This window comes from Myotis nattereri, assembly GCF_964212035.1.
Source record: "Myotis nattereri genome assembly, chromosome: 9".
NCBI classification, from domain to species: Eukaryota; Metazoa; Chordata; class Mammalia; order Chiroptera; family Vespertilionidae; genus Myotis; species Myotis nattereri.
The window spans coordinates 80,802,904-80,819,275 of record NC_138084.1 but is presented as its reverse complement, the minus strand read 5'-3'; positions in this window follow the sequence as shown (position 1 = coordinate 80,819,275).

The window sequence follows — 16,372 nt, the reverse complement described above, 5'->3', positions numbered from 1 at the left end:
TTGTGCATCAAATATTTCATAATAGCCATAGCCCATGTGGCTCAGCGGACAGAGCGTCGGCCTGCTGACCAAAGGGTCCCGGGTTCGGTTCTGGTCAAGGTCACGTACCTCCTCGGTTGCAGGCTCCTCCCTGGCCCGGGCCCCAGGTCAGGATGTGGGCAGGAGGCAACCAATGGTGTGTCTCTCTCACCTCGATGCTTCTCTCTGCCTTTCCCTCTCTCTCCCACTCTCCCTAAAACCAATGGGAAAACATCCTGGGGTGAGGATTAACATTGTTTTATCGTAAGAGTGTGAAGGTGTGAGAAGGGAGACTCCGTGGACAGCGCCAGGAAAGGAGCATCGTGGAGGAGAGGAGGGGAGCCCCGAGAGAGCGCAGGCCCCCAGGCAGGAGGCACCCTGGGCAGGGCTGCGCCAGCTGAGGCTCCCCCTCGCGGTCCCTGGGGGCCGTGATTTCCCGCCTGGTGCTTTCCTTCTGGTACTTTCTATTCCCAAAGAGGCGAAGAGAAAACCCTTCAAAACCTCAGCTTCCACAAGCATGCCCGGCTCCCGCTGAGCCACCCGTCCGCCCGCTGGGCCACTCCCCAGGCCTCGACGACTGAGCTCTCGCCTCTCACTCCCCGTGACCCACACGCCATGGGCTGGCAGCTGCTGCGCTGCCCCTCCGATGGGCAGCTCCTGCCTGGGCTCTGCAGCCGCCTCCGGCCGCTCTCCTGCTTCCTCGGCATCTCCTACCTGCTCTGCTCCCAGCCCAGCACCCAGCCGCCCTTGTAAGCCCTGCGTTCGTCCTTCCCCCGTGAGCAGGCTCCTCTCCCACCTCCCTCACTGCCCTCCGCACCTGTGAGCGGCTCCGGCCCCTCCCCGGCGGCCCTCCCCCTCGCCCTGCTCAGCACTCGGGCTCCTTGCTGCGGGGTCTGGGCCTGCGCGGCACGCTCCTGCCTCAGTGGTACCTGCTGCTCCCCTGCCAGGAACGTTCCAGTTGCTGTCTCCCCGTGAGCTCCTTCTCTCACCGCCTTCGGGCTTTCTCCTCCACGGCCACCCGCCTTCCGAACAGATTCGTTTCAGAGAGGGGGGGCGAGGGAGGGAGAGAGAGGACCGTCAATGATGAGAGAGTCATTCATCCGCTGCCTCCTGCCCGCCCCCCCCCCCACGCCCACCCCCCGGGCACCAACACGAACCCCAGGCCTGTGCCCTGACTGGGAATGGAAGCCTGACCTCCTGGTTCATAGGTCAATGGCCAGCCACTGAGCCATGGCCACGTTCTTCACAGCCGCCCCTGCCCTCAGCTGGGCCACGCTGCCTTCCCTTCCCCCGTGTCCGGTCGCCTCCCAGCACTCGGTCTCACTGGTTTTGCTCTCGTCCGTCTCCCCGTGCTGAAATATAATCTCCATGAGGCAGGGATTTTAGTATTTTATTTTATCGCCAACATACAAGTGTCCAGAGCAGTGCCCGGCGCAGAGAAGATGCCACTGGTGGCTTTGGGGATTCCTGTTCCCCACCTTTCTCGGGGATGTAAGGAGTGGGGGCGGGAGGCCTGGTCCCTGATGCCACCTGCTCACACTGGCACCCTGGTGCAGCCCTGGCAATGGCCGTCCCCTGGGCTGGGCTCTGAGATGCCATGCAGCGGGCCAGCCTTGTGCCCAGCCCCAGCCCCGGCTGTGGGACCCTGCCAGGCCTCTCGGTGGCGTCCCTGCCGCCTCGGGGACAGAAACCGTTTGGTGGCTCCCAGGCCGAGACAGGGCTCAGCAACGCCTCCAGCCTCCCACGCCACCTGCCAGGGAGCTCCCGTCACTCCTCCCACGGGGCTTCTCTCTCTGCTCCGCCCAGCTCGGCTCTCGGCTCCCATGGCGCCTTGGGGAGTCTGTTGCCTCCCTGGGCTCAGGTTTGCCTCGAGAAGCAGGCACCCCTGGGCGTCTTTCCCATGGTTCCAGGGCTCGTGTTCACCAGGCTCTCCCTGCCCCCAAGGCTGCAGGCCACTCCGTGCGCCAGGAGGCTAAGCTGTGGCCCCCCTTGGCCCTAAGGGACGGGCCCTTTGAAATCTGGCACAAGGGGAGGCCGCTTCGCTCTGCACTTCGCGGTCACATTCTCTTTGCTGAGCAGAGAACAACCTGGTGCTTTAATGGGAAGAAGGGGATGGAGAGGGAGAGGTTTGGGCGGGGCGTGGCGGCTGCAAAATAGTTTAAAGCCACAGCTGCGCCATTGGATGGTGTCGCGACAGCCACAGCAGAGCGGGCACTGACCCTGTCCCCACATAGCGGGCGCCCGTCCTCTCCGGGGCCCTGCCTGGCGCCTCCCTCAGCACCAACTACTTGTGGCTCCCGCTCCGCTGGTTCCCATGAGCACGCTGACGTCCAGTGAGCAGAAGGTGGAAGGCTTTGCTCGCCGCACTTCACAAGGTGGACCTGAGCTTGTGCCGAGGGGTGCAGGAGCCTCACCTCCTGGGCTCTCCCAGCACCCGGGAGCCCCCCAACGGGGCCACGAACTGGGGGCAGCCAATCCCGCCCCCCCCTCCCCACTCTGGCCTGTGGTCCGCAGGAGCAGGGCTGATCTCATCCTTCCCTACTGCCTGAGTGCCATGGCTTGTCTCCCTGGGAGGCCCATGCCAGCCTCTCTGCAAACCTGGCTCCCTCCCTGCTTCTGCGAGCCCATCTCATCTCCTGAGGATCTCTCTCTCTCTCTCTCTCTCTCTCTCTCTCTCTCTCTCTCTCTCCTCTGTGTCTCTTGGTTTGGCTTTACAAACAACGTACATTTAGCTGGAAGCCGTACCACAAAAGGGAAGAAGCGATGCGTGCAAGCAGCACACAGAGCCCTGGGTCTGTGCCCTGCCCCTGGCATGGGGCTTGGCGGGAGGGAACCAGGACCTGCAGGCTCGGCTTATGGGCCCGCAGGCTGCCTTCCTGACCAGCAGGCCTGGGGCTGGCCCAGCCTCCCGGACGCTCCCCTGACAGCCCTGCCCTTGCCCATGTGGGTGATGCCTGTGGCCTTGGGCAGGCCTCTCGGCTCCTGCAGCTTCTGTGCAGGGACGACGCTTCGGATAAGTAAGCCAACGCACCCAGTCAAGTGTCCGCCCAGCCGTGTGCTCGTGGATAGAGCATCGCCCTCGGACTGAAGGGTCCTGGGTTCGATTCCAGTCAAGGGCACGCACCTGGGTTGCAGGTTCCCCGGCCCTGGTCAACCAATCCATGTGTCTCACATGGATGTTTCTCTCTGCCTCTCTTCCTCTCTTCCACTCTCGCTAAAATCAATGGGAAAAAAAATCCTTGGGTGAGGATTAACCAAAAAAATAAATTAAATAAAAATAAAAAATCAGATATCTGCCATTCACATCCTAGTATGGCTTACAAAACCGGGTAGCTCAGATCAAGGTTCCTAGGGCAGTGATTTCAATGGCAGTGGGACGAGGAGCTGGCTGTGGGACCTTGTGCTGCCAGGTGTGGGGGCTGGGTGAGGGCTGGGGGCTGGGTTAGGGCTGGGGCTGGGAGAGGACTGGGGGCTGGGTGAGGGCTGGGGGCTGGGTGAGGGCTGGGTGAGGGCTGGGGGTTGGGTGAGGGCTGGGGCTGCGAGAGGGCTGGGAGAGGGCTGGGGCTGGGGCTGGGAGAAGGCTGGGTGAGGGCTGGGGCTGGGTGAGGGCTGGGGCTGGGAGAGGGCTGGGTGAGGGCTGGGGCTGGGTGAGGGCTGGGGCTGGGTGAGGGCTGGGGCTGGGAGAGGGCTGGGAGAGGGCTGGGGCTGGGTGAGGGCTGGGAGAGGGCTGGGGCTGGGTGAGGACTGGGGCTGGGAGAGGGCTGGGGCTGGGTGAGGGCTGGGGCTGGGAGAGGGCTGGGGCTGGGAGAGGGCTGGGAGAGGGCTGGGGCTGGGTGAGGGCTGGGGCTGGGAGAGGGCTGGGGCTGGGTGAGGGCTGGGGCTGGGTGAGGGCTGGGAGAGGGCTGGGGCTGGGTGAGGGCTGGGGCTGGGAGAGGGCTGGGGCTGGGAGAGGGCTGGGTGAGGGCTGTGTGAGGGCTGGGGCTGGGTGAGGGCTGGGGCTGTGTGAGGACTGGGGCTGGGTGAGGGCTGGGGTTGGGGCTGGGGGCTGGCTGAGAGTGAGGGCGCTGGGTGAGTGCTGTGTCCCTGCAGGGGAGGACGCCGTCAGCACCCTGGGCCTGATCCTGGCCGTGGGGCTCTCGCTGCTGCTCATGTCCATCCTGGGCTACAGCCTGGCCAAGTGGTACCAGCGCGGGTACTGCTGGGAGGGTGAGTGCAGCCCCTGGGGCAGCAGCTGGGGAGCTGGGTGGGGTGCCATGCAAAGTGTTTCCTGTGGTGGCTGCGGTGGTTGGAGACCTGAGTGGGCGGCTGAGCACTGGCGGGGGGCGGGGTGTGGGGACGGGACTGGGGCCTTTATCAAGGGGTGGGGACTCCCCTTACCTCAGCGAGCACCCCGTTCCCTCTCCTCTCAGAGCTGACAGGAGTGCATCCCCAAGGCCCGTGTGGGTCCAGAGGCACGGCCAACAGGCTGGTTAGACCAGGCTGCAGCTGGCCACCCGGCTCCTGTCCCTCTCTTCCCGAGGCCCTCTCCTGAGCTTGCTGGCGCTTCAGCCCCCCACCCCCCACCAACCTGGGTGTCTCCTGGGATGTGGCGTGACACTCCCACCCGACACATATCTGCCCTTCTCGTGGGACCCGGGAGAGCTGGGCGGGCACGCGGGCGGGAGAGAACGCTTCCCAGGTGTTTACGAACACCTGCTATGTGCCAATGCACCTTCCCCAAGATGCTTTCCTTTAATCCCGTGCAGGGATGACATTCTTGGTCTCCGGGTTGTATAGATGGCGGTGTGGGGGTACAGTCAGGACTGGAAAGTGGGGGAGTCTGGACTGAAGACAAGCCTGCCCTTTGGGGCTCTCAGCTAGGCCTGCTGGCTTCCTCCCAGGGTATTCAGCACCCTTGATAGAGGGACCCCCGTGGCAGGTCTGCTCCCCAAAAGTTGAAGATTCAGTCTCTGAAGAAGGGGCAGGGGGCAGAGGCAGACACTGCAGGAACCTGGGACCCTCCCTGAGGCCCGGAGCAGCCCTCGCTCCCCCTCCCTGCCCAGGGTGAGGGCGCGCATGGCCCGAGGCCACAGGCGGGTCCGGGGCTCTGACCCTCTCTCTGTGGATTGTCTTCTTAGGGCCGAGTTTTGTCTTCAACTTGTACCAGATCCGGTGAGTAGACCCAAGGCAGGCCTTGGGGCGGGGGGGCGGGGGGGGGGGGGTGGCGGTGAATGTGCTCGAGAAAGAACCACATGGGCGCCCAAACTTGCCGCTCCCTCTCCCCACCTCTGCCCTGTCCCCCGGCCGACCAGAGAAAAGGAAGGAGCCTGGGCCCATTTAGAACGGTCCATGGATAAGAACTTGAACATGGACAAGCCCATTTAAGAGCCTGACCCCAGGGATCCTCTTAGCAACCCCCCCCCCCCCCCCCCGCCCCTGCATCCCTGCCTTCACTCGCCACCTCCCCGCTTTCTGCAGGAGGCGCCACTGGGACGGGCGCTAGCTTCCAGGGCACTCGGGTCTCGGCCTCTCCTCAGGCCTTTCCCTGCTGGGCCTGATCACAACACAGCCTCAGGCATCAGATCGCACCGAAAGAGGGGAGCAAAGGCAGACAATCGGGGTTCAGGGGGCAGGAGTCAGGGCTCCTCCTGGGCTGAGCCGCGAGTCCCCTCCTCCTCTGTTCTGCGGCCTGCGGGTCCCTGCAGGGGGTCCTCCCAGCCTTCCGCCCAGGCTGGGCTCTCGGCCCCCAGGACTGGGCTGGATCCTCTTTCTCAGGCACCTGAAGGAGGTGGAGATGGGTCCCCCCTTCACCATCAGCGGCCACCTCCGCGGCCCAGACGCCGGCCACCTGACGTTCTCCAGTCGGCTGGTCTGACGGCAGCCTCACTCAGCCCGAGCCCCAGAGGTGAGTGGGAGGTTGGGGAGCTCTGAGCGAGTTTGACGTCCCAGCAAGGTTCCAGAAGTCCAGCACCCACCCCTCACACCTGGGACTGCTGCCCCCACCCCTCGCACCCGGGATCCCTAGCACCCACCCCTCGTACCCGGGATCCCTAGCACCCACCCCTCACACCTGGGACCCCTAGCACCCACCCCTCGCACCCGGGATCCCTATCACCCACCCCTCGTACCCGGGATCCCCAGCACCCACCCCTCACACCTTGGGACCCCTATCACCCACCCCTCGTACCCAGGATCCCTAGCACCAGGCACCCCTAGCACCCACCCCTCGCACCTGGGACCCCTCGCACCCACCCCTCGCACGCGGGACTCCTAGCACCTGGGACCCCTAGCATGCGGGACCCCTAGCACCTATCCCTCGCACCCAGAACCGCTGGGACCCAGGGACCTCTAGCACCTGAGACCCCTAGCACCCAGGACTGCTGGGACCCAGAGACCCCTAGTACCCACCCCTAGCACCCAGGACTGCTGGGACCCGGGGACCACGCCCTTACCCCTTGGTGGGGGGGCCTGCGGTGATCTCAGAAACGAGGGCTTAGGCCACACCCCCCACCACCTGCCCCTCAGCCACCAGCCGTGTTCTGTCTCTCTTTCCTGGGGAGGTGCTATTTCGTTTCTTTTTTATTTTATTTTTTAAACATATTTTTTATTGATTTTAGAGAGGAAGGGAGATGGGGAGAGATGCTGGGGTCCTGCCCCAGCAGGTCCAGGGGTCCCCAAAGGTGTGGACGGAGTCGGCAAAGAAGGAATGACACGGAGACAGCATTCAGTTGATCAGCAGCCTAGCCAGGATCTCTAGCCAAGTTCTGTTCAGGATCTCCAGCCAGGTTCTGTGTCCATGTTCTCTTGCTAGGTTCTTCAGCCAGGTTCTGTAGCCATGTTCCCTCGCTAGGTTCTCCAGCCAGGTTCTGTCCAGGTTCTCCAGCCAGGTTCAGTCACCAGGTTCTAGTCAGGTTCTCTTGCCATGTTCTATCCAGGTTCTGTAGCCAGGTTCTCTCACTAGGTTCTGTCTCTAGGTTCTGTCCAGGATCTTTTGCCATGTTCTCTCCAGTGAAGTCCTTCTGTCTCTAGGTTCTGTGTAGGTTCTGTGTCTAGGTTCTGTGTAGGTTCTGTGTCTAGGTTCTGTATCCTGTTGTCTTGTTACATCTGTATTTATACCAGTTGATTCCAATCCTATCAATCTCTATTCCAAAGGTTAGGGCGTTTCTTATCTCCATTCCAGGGAGTAAAGATTATGTAGCTTAAGCATGATTGTTCGTAGTTAAAGTGATTAATTACCCGCCTGGCACTTAGTTAAGGGGTTTTATTCCCTCCATAACTTCAGGGGAAAATCCCTACCTGGGGAAACAACCTTTCTCAGAGAGGTGACCTTGGTTAAAACACATAGCGCCAAGAAGGTGGGCAAACATATTAAGAACAGTATGCCATATATGCCAGGTCCCTTGAAACAGCAAGGATGGACCGGCTCCCAGCAGAGAGAGAGAGAGAAACATCAGGGAAAGAGAAACATTGATCGGCTGCCTCCTGCACGCCCCCTCCCCGGGATTGAACACACAACCATGGGCGTGCGGCCTGACTGGGCATCCAGCCAGCACCCTCTGGGGTCGTAGGCCAGCACCCCACCAGCTGAGCCCCTGGCTGGGTGTGAGGAGTGTTTATTTCCATCGGATGGAAGCTTCCAGAATAGAGCTTCATGTCCTACCCTTTGCTGAGGGTTGGGTTCCATGGCCGCCCTGTCCGAGAAGCAGCATTCTAGCTCTGTTCCTGGACATTCCAAGCACAGGAGCCTGGGGCCAATTCCTTGTCAGCTGGCCCCTCCCTTCCCTGCATCCCAGTAGCTTCTGCCCAACCCACACATTTCCTCCCTCCAGCATCCCTTTCCCTCGTGTCCTCTCCCCGCAGGACACCACTCAGCTTCTCCTCCGGGGTCCCCCGTCTGTCCTGTCCCCCCTCTGCCATTGCACCCCCTACCATTGCCCCCCTCTGCCACTGCCCCCCTCTGCCATTGCCCCCCCTGCCACTGCCCCCCTCGGCCACTGCCCCCCCTCTGCACTGCCCCCCTCTGCCACTGCTCCCCCTCTGCCACTGCTCCCCTCTGCCACTGCTCCCCTCTGCCACTGCTCCCCCTCTGCCACTGCCCCCCCCCCCGCCACTCCCCCCCCCCCTGCCATTGCCCTCCTGCTCAGGAGGAGCTGAGCACATGGGCTGGTGAGAGGAACCCTCTGAGCCTCATCTCTGTGTCGCTCCCTTTTCTTTCTCTGCAGGAGGAGGCTCCCGGCCACCACCTCCCCCTCCTGGGCCCCCCGGGCTCCTCCATTCCCTTCCTCTGTGAGCCTGGCCTGGCCCCTTGTGGACAGCAGCATCTTCCCTGGGGGCACTGCCCACCTGTGGCCTGAGGGGTCCGGGAGAGCCGGGCCCTGGGACAGAGTCCCACAGGGCAGCAGTGGTTTCGTACAGAAGTTAAAGAGGCAGCCGGACCCTCCCTGGAGGAAGCACTGGCTCCCAGGGGCCCCTGCGCCTGTGGGCGGAGATCTGGGTATCCTGGACGCCTCGCCCTCCCCGCTCAGCCCAGTGTGGCAGACGCCAGAGGGGAGCGCCACCCCGAGTGCCCCAATCGCTGCTCTGCAGGCCTGCACCAGGGGCTGGACACCAGTCCTGCCTCCATAGGTGGTCACGAGGGAGTGGAGGGACCCCAAACCCTGCCCCCGCCTGGGCCTGGTCCCAGACCCTGTCCCACGCCTGGGCCTGACCCCATACCCTGCCCCCGCCTGGTCCTGACCCCAAACCCTGCCCCCGCCTGGGCCTGGTCCCAGACCCTGCCCCCGCCTGGTCCTGACCCCATACCCTGACCCCGCCTGGGCCTGGTCCCAGACCCTGCCCCCGCCTGGGCCTGACCCCATACCCTGCCCCCGCCTGGGCCTGGTCCCAGACCCTGCCCCCCGCCTGGGCCTGACCCCAGACACTGCCCCCCACCTGGGCCTGACCCTAGACCCTGCCCCCGCCTGGGCCTGTGACCCCATACCCTGCCCCCACCTGGGCCTGACCCCATACCCTGCCCCCACCTGGGCCTGACCCCAGGCTGGCCCAGTGACCAGATGTTAGAGCAGACACGGCGGGCATGGGGGAGAAGGCCCCAGCTGGACACAGAAGCAGACAACGGGGGCAGCAGAGCACTGGCCTGTACATCAGCCCTTCTCCCTGCCAACCTGAGACTGAGCCTGCACTTAGTAGGCTCTTTCTCATGCCGAGTTGCTCCGTCAGGGAAGCTGAGCTCCTGGGCAGGTGGGAGCAGCGCAGGCCGCCCCGATGAAGCCGCGGTCAGAACCTGCAGCCACAGCCTCACTGCCCTCGTCCCAGCGAAGAGGCCAGCGCAGCGCAGGGCCCAGAACAGGGCGGGTGAGGAGGGAGGTCAGGGCGGCCGTCCTCATCCCCTCTCTGTCCGGAGGCCTGGCCTCTTTCTTGATTGGTTTCTAGAAGATCGCATGGGAAGGAAGAAAGCGACTACCCCTTGCTTCCCACCGGGGCCATTCTCCCAGCGCAGCCAGGCTCCCACCTAGCCCAGTCCCTGCATTCGGAGGCCTGCACCTGGGCCCCAGCTCCCCCATCCCGAGTAGGTGGGGGTGGGGCAGAGCCCCTGGGCTTCGATCCCCTTCCTCAAAGGCCCAGGGAGCACGGAGGAGGGGAGATGGCCGGCTTTGCACCCTTTCTTGGATTTCACCTCTGAGGCCTGGGTCCTGCTCCTTCACCCTCCGAGAGCCTCAGTGAGACCTCCCCCACCCTCCCCCCGGCCCCCTGGCCCCCTGCTCAGTGGGATGGGGCCCTGCATCTGCCCCAGGTGGCTGCTCTGGGCCCTGGGAGTGCTCAGGACACAGCGACCTTGGGCACAGAGCCCGGGGGTTCTGCCCGGGTCTGTGGCTTCAGGTAAGGTGACGGGGACAGCTGCCGGGCTGGGGGAGCCGAGGGTATTTCCCGTCCTCAGGAGCAGAACCGAGAAGAGCAGCTTCCTCTTTCAGGGCCTCCGACTGCCCCATCCCCTCGCGGCTCTCCTGACTCCACAGTCCCGCTTCCTTCCCCGCGGCTCAGGCCCCGCCCTGGGTTCCGCCCTGGGTTCCCAGGCCTCTGTGGAGGGCTGTTCCAGCCCCTGCAGGGTTCTAGGAGCAGGTGTGGTTGGGCTGGGCACTGGCTAGGCCAGGGGTGGGCAAACTTTTTGACTCGAGGGCCACAATGGGTTCTTAAACTGGACTGGAGGGCCGGAACAAAAGCATGGATGGAGTGTTTGTGTGAACTAATATAAATTCAAAGTAAACATCATTACATAAATGGGTACGGTCTTTTTTTTTTTTTTTTAGTTTTATCCATTTCAAACGGGCTGGATCCGGCCCGCGGGCCGCAGTTTACCCACAGCTGGGCTAGGCACTAGGACCCAGGCCATGCCAGGGCTTCTGTAGAACCTCCTCTTCTAGCCGTGCCACAGCCCCCAGAGCCAGGAGGTAGCCGTGAGAGTCAGCAGTGCCCGGGGCTGGCTGTTTCCAGCCCCTCTGTCACCTGCTCCTTTTTAAAAATATATATATTTTATTGGTTTTTTACAGAGAGGAAGGGAGAGGGATAGAGAGTTAGAAACATCGATCAGCTGCCTCCTGCACACTCCCCACTGGGGATGTGCCCGCAACCAAGGTTCATGCCCTTGACCAGAATCGAACCTGGGACCCTTGAGTCTGCAGGCCGACGCTCTATCCACTGAGCCACACCCGTCCAGGCACCTGCTCCTTTTTAAAAAAATATTTTTTAATTGAATTCAGTGAAGAAGGGAGCGGGAGAGAGAGAGAAAAAACATCAATGAGGGGAGAGAATCATTGATCAGTTGCCTCCTGCATGCCCCACACTGAGGATCGAACCCACACCCAGGCATGTGCCCTGACCGGGAATTGAACACAGGACCCTTCAGTCCACAGATGGATGCTCTATCCACCGAGCGGAACCAGCCAGGGCTGTATGAATTCTTTATAAACTGTGTACATTAACCCCTTATCTGATGCATCATTAGCAGATAGCTTCCTCTTTAGTGCCTTTACCAGGGGGGCTCTCCTGCCTGGAGGGCCTGCCCCCCACCCCACCCACATGTAGTCCCCCTGGGGCTCAAGCCCCACCTTCCTGCGGCTGCCCAGGGACTCCAGACGTGACACTGCTCACTCTGACCCTAGCTGAGGTCCCCTAGGCTCCCCCCTTGCACTGCTCCCCCACCAGGCCGCTGAGTAGAGGAGACACCGAGGCGGCCGCAGCAGGCTGCTTGGTCCCCGGGAACGGCGCCCAGGTTCCAGGACAGAGGCCGCGTGCACAGCCGCACCCACAGGGCACGGCGCCTGCCACACCCGCTGCATCTGGAGTCCGTGGCCCCCAGGCCACATGGGGGTTGTCCGCGGCTCCATCTGCCACACGGGACACGGAGGGTCAGCGAGGCGCTGACTGTGCCGGGGCCGGGAGGGTCTGAGGCCTCACGGTGCAGCCTGGCCTCCAGGCTCCGGGGGCTGGGGACCGAGTCCTGTGGGACGGGGTTTGGCCTTGACCGGCTCTGCCTGCTGTGTGGCCGTGGACTGGCCACCTCACCGCCCGGGGCAATTTCAGCATCTGGCAATGGGAGGACTGGGCTCTCCAGGGCGTCTCTCTCTTACCCGAAGGGGAAAAGAAAGTTTCATCTGGTTGCTTTTCATCTGTCTCGCGCGTAGGCCCTGGCATATAGTGGGTGCGCGGTCAACAAAAATGCGGGCACAGTGCCCGGCTATAGCTGTGCAGCCTGAGAGGTGGCTCACTGCTCAGCTCCTCTGGGCCCGATGGTCAGGATCCTGTATGACTCGTCTTTCTTGGGCCTTGGATGTATCTGACCAGCATCCAAGACCTCACATCGCCACCCAAACCCTCTCCCAGGAGGGCTCGCTGAGCACAGGTTCGTGCAGGGCCGGCCTCGTCCGAAGGCCCCGCGAGGGCATGCTCAGGGCCGGGGTGTTTGCTCAGGCCAAGCAGGCGAGAAGGACTTTCCTTGCCAGTCCCGGGCGCCCACTCTGACCTCCTCTGTTCACACCCGTGGCTCCCGGAGCTCCCGGGTGCGTCGGGGAGCGGCTCCTTGCTCTGTCTCCTTCTCCGTGGTCCTGGGTGGTGAGAAGGGATTCCCGGAAGTCTGGGGTCCCAGGCTCCGTCCTCAGAGCCGCGTTTCCCCCTCACCCCGTGGTTGATTCTCCCAATCATCGAATTCTGCCGTTTCTCGTGCCAGCCCCACTGCCTTCTCCGGGGTGCCCATGCGTCACCCACAGGCTCTGGCTGCCGTCACGGGCGGCCCGTCGTCCCTTATTTGTCAATTCCATAGACGCCCGCCTGGACGGTGCAAGGCGCTGGGGGTCCCCTGCTCGCGAGGTGAACTTGCTCTCAATGATGAGAGAGAATCATCGATCGGCTGCCTCCCGCACGCCCCTCACTGGGATCGCGCCCACTACCAGGCATGTGTCCTGACCGGGAATCGAACCACGACCTCCTGGTTCGTAGTTTGATGCTCAACCACTGAGCCACGCCGCTGGGCTTGTTATTATGTTTTAAAACTGCTTAGTGATAACAACAACTACAAAAAAACCTACAAAAACAGTGATAGTTAAGAAGAGCTGGTACAAAACAGGAAGCCAGTGGCCTGGCGACTTCTCACGCTCGGGGACAGAAGTGAAACGCCCCGCCTGCCCCAGGAGCCCCGGCCAGCAAAACAGGGGGGCGGGGGCGCGGCTGGGGGCCCTGCCTGCCGGTGGCGAGTCCTGGCTTCTCCCTGCCCAGGTGGCGGGCCCGGTGCTGGTTGGTGTGTCTGCTGTGAGGCCAGGGAGGGGGCGGGGAACAGAGGGACATGGAGCGGTGCTTCGACTTCAGCTCCCAGTGCCAGGGGCGAGGGAAGCGCAGAGACGCCTGCCCTGCGTGTGCCCTGCGGCCCAGGAGGAGAGGGGTGTCCCTGTGCCCCCCAAGGCTGGCCCAGCAGGGCTCAGCGAGGCTTGCTGAAGGAGGGAGTGTCTTCACCTGACTTCCTGTTGGTCTGCAGCTGAGTTCCTGCACTAAGCCATGGTGAGAGTGGGAGGGCACGGCACAGAATGGAGCCACAGTCCTCTAACCATTACTCACCTGTAACCATAGACGAGAGGTTTCTTACAGGCCTGGGACCCGGGGGCCGAGGCAAGGCTGTGGAAGATGAGGGGCCTCGCTGGGCCCGTGACTCGGGAAGGAAAGACATTTTGGGAGCCGACCGAGGACAGGACGCGCTTTGACTCGGTGGCTGTGCCCTCCGGGGGCTGCTCTCGGGAGCGCTGCCCGCCCCCCCCGCCCAGGCAGGCTGAGCGTTAGGACCATCCTGGGGGACCAGCCGCCTCGTTATGGGGCTCTGACTCCTGAGCCGGACTGCAGACCCTCCCCCTTCCCTGTTACACGTTGGCCCGAGGCCGCGCGTAGCTGTGTCTCCCTCGTGTGCTGGCGAGGGGGTCAGGGCAGATGTCCGGGGGGGACCTGCTCCCCATGCTGCGGCAGGATTGGAATGCGTGCTCATCGGGTCACCACGTCGCTGCGGATTGGCTCGGGTGGTGACAGGCGCCCGGACCCCTGGGCTGTCCGGTCACAGCAAGATGAAAACAGGGGAGGGAAGAGTCACGGTGTAATGCAGCCGCGTTTCAGAGATGGCACGCCTGAAAGAAAGACGTAAAAGTGAATGTCTGTGTGGTCAGCTCTCTCTCCAAGTCTCCTCCGGCCTCGGCTGCCATTGCCGCCACTGCCAGTGCCCGGGGGGACACCAGACTCCTTCCCGCCTCACCTGCTTGCTTTGCGAGGAAGCCCTCCTGCTGGGCATCCATGAACCCATGGATCGGGCGGCTGTGCTGAGTGTCAGACAAGCCGGGTGTGAAGGGTACAGGCAAATCAAGGCGCGTTTCCGCCCTCTGGGAGCTCACAGGGGATTCACTGACGGGAGCACAGCACGGCGCCGGGGCACTGAGGGAGAGGTCAGGAAGGTTGCTCTCCCATTGGGTGGATGAGAAGCCCGAGGCCCAGAGCTAACACACAGACTCTGCCGAAGAAAACAGGCCCTGGCTGGTGTGGCTCAGTGGATAGAGCGTTGGCCTGCAGACTGAAGAGTCCTGGGTTCGATTCCGGTCAAGGGCAGGTCCCTCCGTTGCAGGCTCCTGGCTCTGGTCAGGGGCATGTGGGAGGCAACCAATCGATGTGTCTCCCTCACATCGTGCTCCTCCCTGTCTCTCCCTCTCCCTTCCACTGTCTCTAAAGTTCAATGGGAAAATATCCTTGGGTGAGGGAGAAGGAAAGAAAGAGAGAGAGAGAGAGAGAGAGAGAGAGAGAGAGAGAGAGAGAGAGAGAGAGAGGAGGGAGGAAGGAAGAGAGGGAGGGAAGGAGGGAGGAGGGAACAGAGGTGACTGAGCTGGGGGAGCCTAGGCCCGGGCCTCTGTGCCAGGCCAGCCTCCTTTCCTCTCCTGTATGTTGCCCCTTCCTGCTCTGGGGGCATCGCCAGGCCACCCGCCTGCAGGAAGTCCATTCAGGGGACAATGTCACGGCCTCCGGGAGGGCCCTTCACGCCACGGCATCGCTGCGGGTGCTCCTGCTCCACGTGGGGTCCCTTGCCCCATGTTTGAATTCTGGGCTCAAATCTTATAAGCTCTCAATTTTGGGGAGCGTCTCCACCTGACCCAGCATCACTTAGTAAATCACCTATTGACTCCTTTCAACCCAACCACACATTTGCACTTGACACCTGAGCTGCCCTTCCCTGCCCCTTCCCTGTCCCTTCCTTCCCCTTCCTGCCCCTTCCCTGCCCCTTCCTGCCCCTTCCTGTCCCTAACTTCCCCTTCCTGCCCCTTCCTTCCCCTTCCTGCCCCTTCCCTGCCCCTTCCTGCCCTTTCCTTCCCCTTCCTGCCCCTTCCTTCCCCTTCCCTGCCCCTTCCTGCTCCTTCCCTGCCCCTTCCTGCCCCTTCCTGCCCCTTCCCTGCTTCTTCCCGCCCCTTCCTGCCCCTTCCCTGCCCCTAACTTCCCCTTCCTGTCCCTTCCTGCCCCTTCCTGCCCCTTCCTGTCCCTAACTTCCCCTTCCTGTCCCTTCCTTCCCCTTCCTGCCTCTTCCCTGCTCCTTCCCTGCCCCTTCCTGCCCCTTCCTGTCCCTAACTTCCCCTTCCTGTCCCTTCCTGCCCCTTCCCTGCCCCTTCCTGCCCCTTCCTGCCCCTTCCTTCCCCTTCCCTGCCCCTTCCTGCCCCTTCCTGGCCCTTTCTTCCCCTTGGAGATGCCTATGCACAGCTCCCTCCCCCACAACACAAGGCAGGAGCCCCTGTGCCCATCCCCCAGCCCCACCACCACCCCTCACAGTCTGCGCCTCAGCACCCACTGAGCAGGCTTGCGTGATGCCCGCCCTCCTGGCACAGGCAGCCTGGGGGGGGGGCAGCACCCTCAGGGCAGCCTCAGCCACGGGGTTCAGGGGCTGGGGGACCAGGCCCTGCTCCTGTGCTCAGGTTCGTTGGAGGAGGCTCTATGCTCCCAGGCGCGTGCAGATGGGGTTGAAGCCCAGTTCCCGCTCTCCCTTCTCTCCTGCCCCCTCACTCCCTGGGATCACCTTCCAAACCACCACCTGCCAGGGTCCTGGAGTCAGGCCCTGCTTCTGGGCGCCATCCTGCTCAGCCAGCACTGAGCACCTGGACTGTACGTCTATTCATTGATTTACTTGTTCCTCCCTCCCTCCCTCCCTTCCATCCTTCCTTCCTTCCTTCCTTCTTCTTTTCCTCCTTCCTTCCTGTGGGGCGCGGGTACAGTGTTTTGGCCAGGTTCAAGCCTCGGACTAATGGAAGGACAGGGTGCTCTCATTGCCACGTGCAAGTCCCAGCTGGAGGGCAGGGCCCTCCCAGCACAATCATAGCCAACAGCTGTGGTTGTAAGCTTGAACCTATGGTCCGAACACGTGGCCCCACGTGCCTTGTGCTAGAGTTCAGGTGCATGTAGTTGAGTGAGGTTGAGACTCACGAGAATGCTGTAAACAACATGATCACGCCCCTACTTTGCCTTGTGGCATCTGCTATAAAATACAGACTCGGCTTGTGGTCGTTGTCTCCTCATCAGGGAGGCAGCGTCCCACCAAGACCCAGCTATTACTCTCTTGCCTGTCTTACCTTAATCCTTTCACCCCCCCGATTCGGGATCATCCTTGGTTGTGCTGGCATGGCACAAATGGCCCGTGACCAGGGATGCTGGGGTCCAACCCCAGCAGGTCCAGGGGTCCCCACAGGTATGGACGGAGTCAGCGAAGAAGGAATGACATGGAGACAGCGTTCAGTTGATCAGCAGCCTAGCCAGGATCTCTAGCCAAGTTCTGGTCAGGATCTCCAGCGAAGTTCTGGTTAGGATCTCCAGCCAGGTT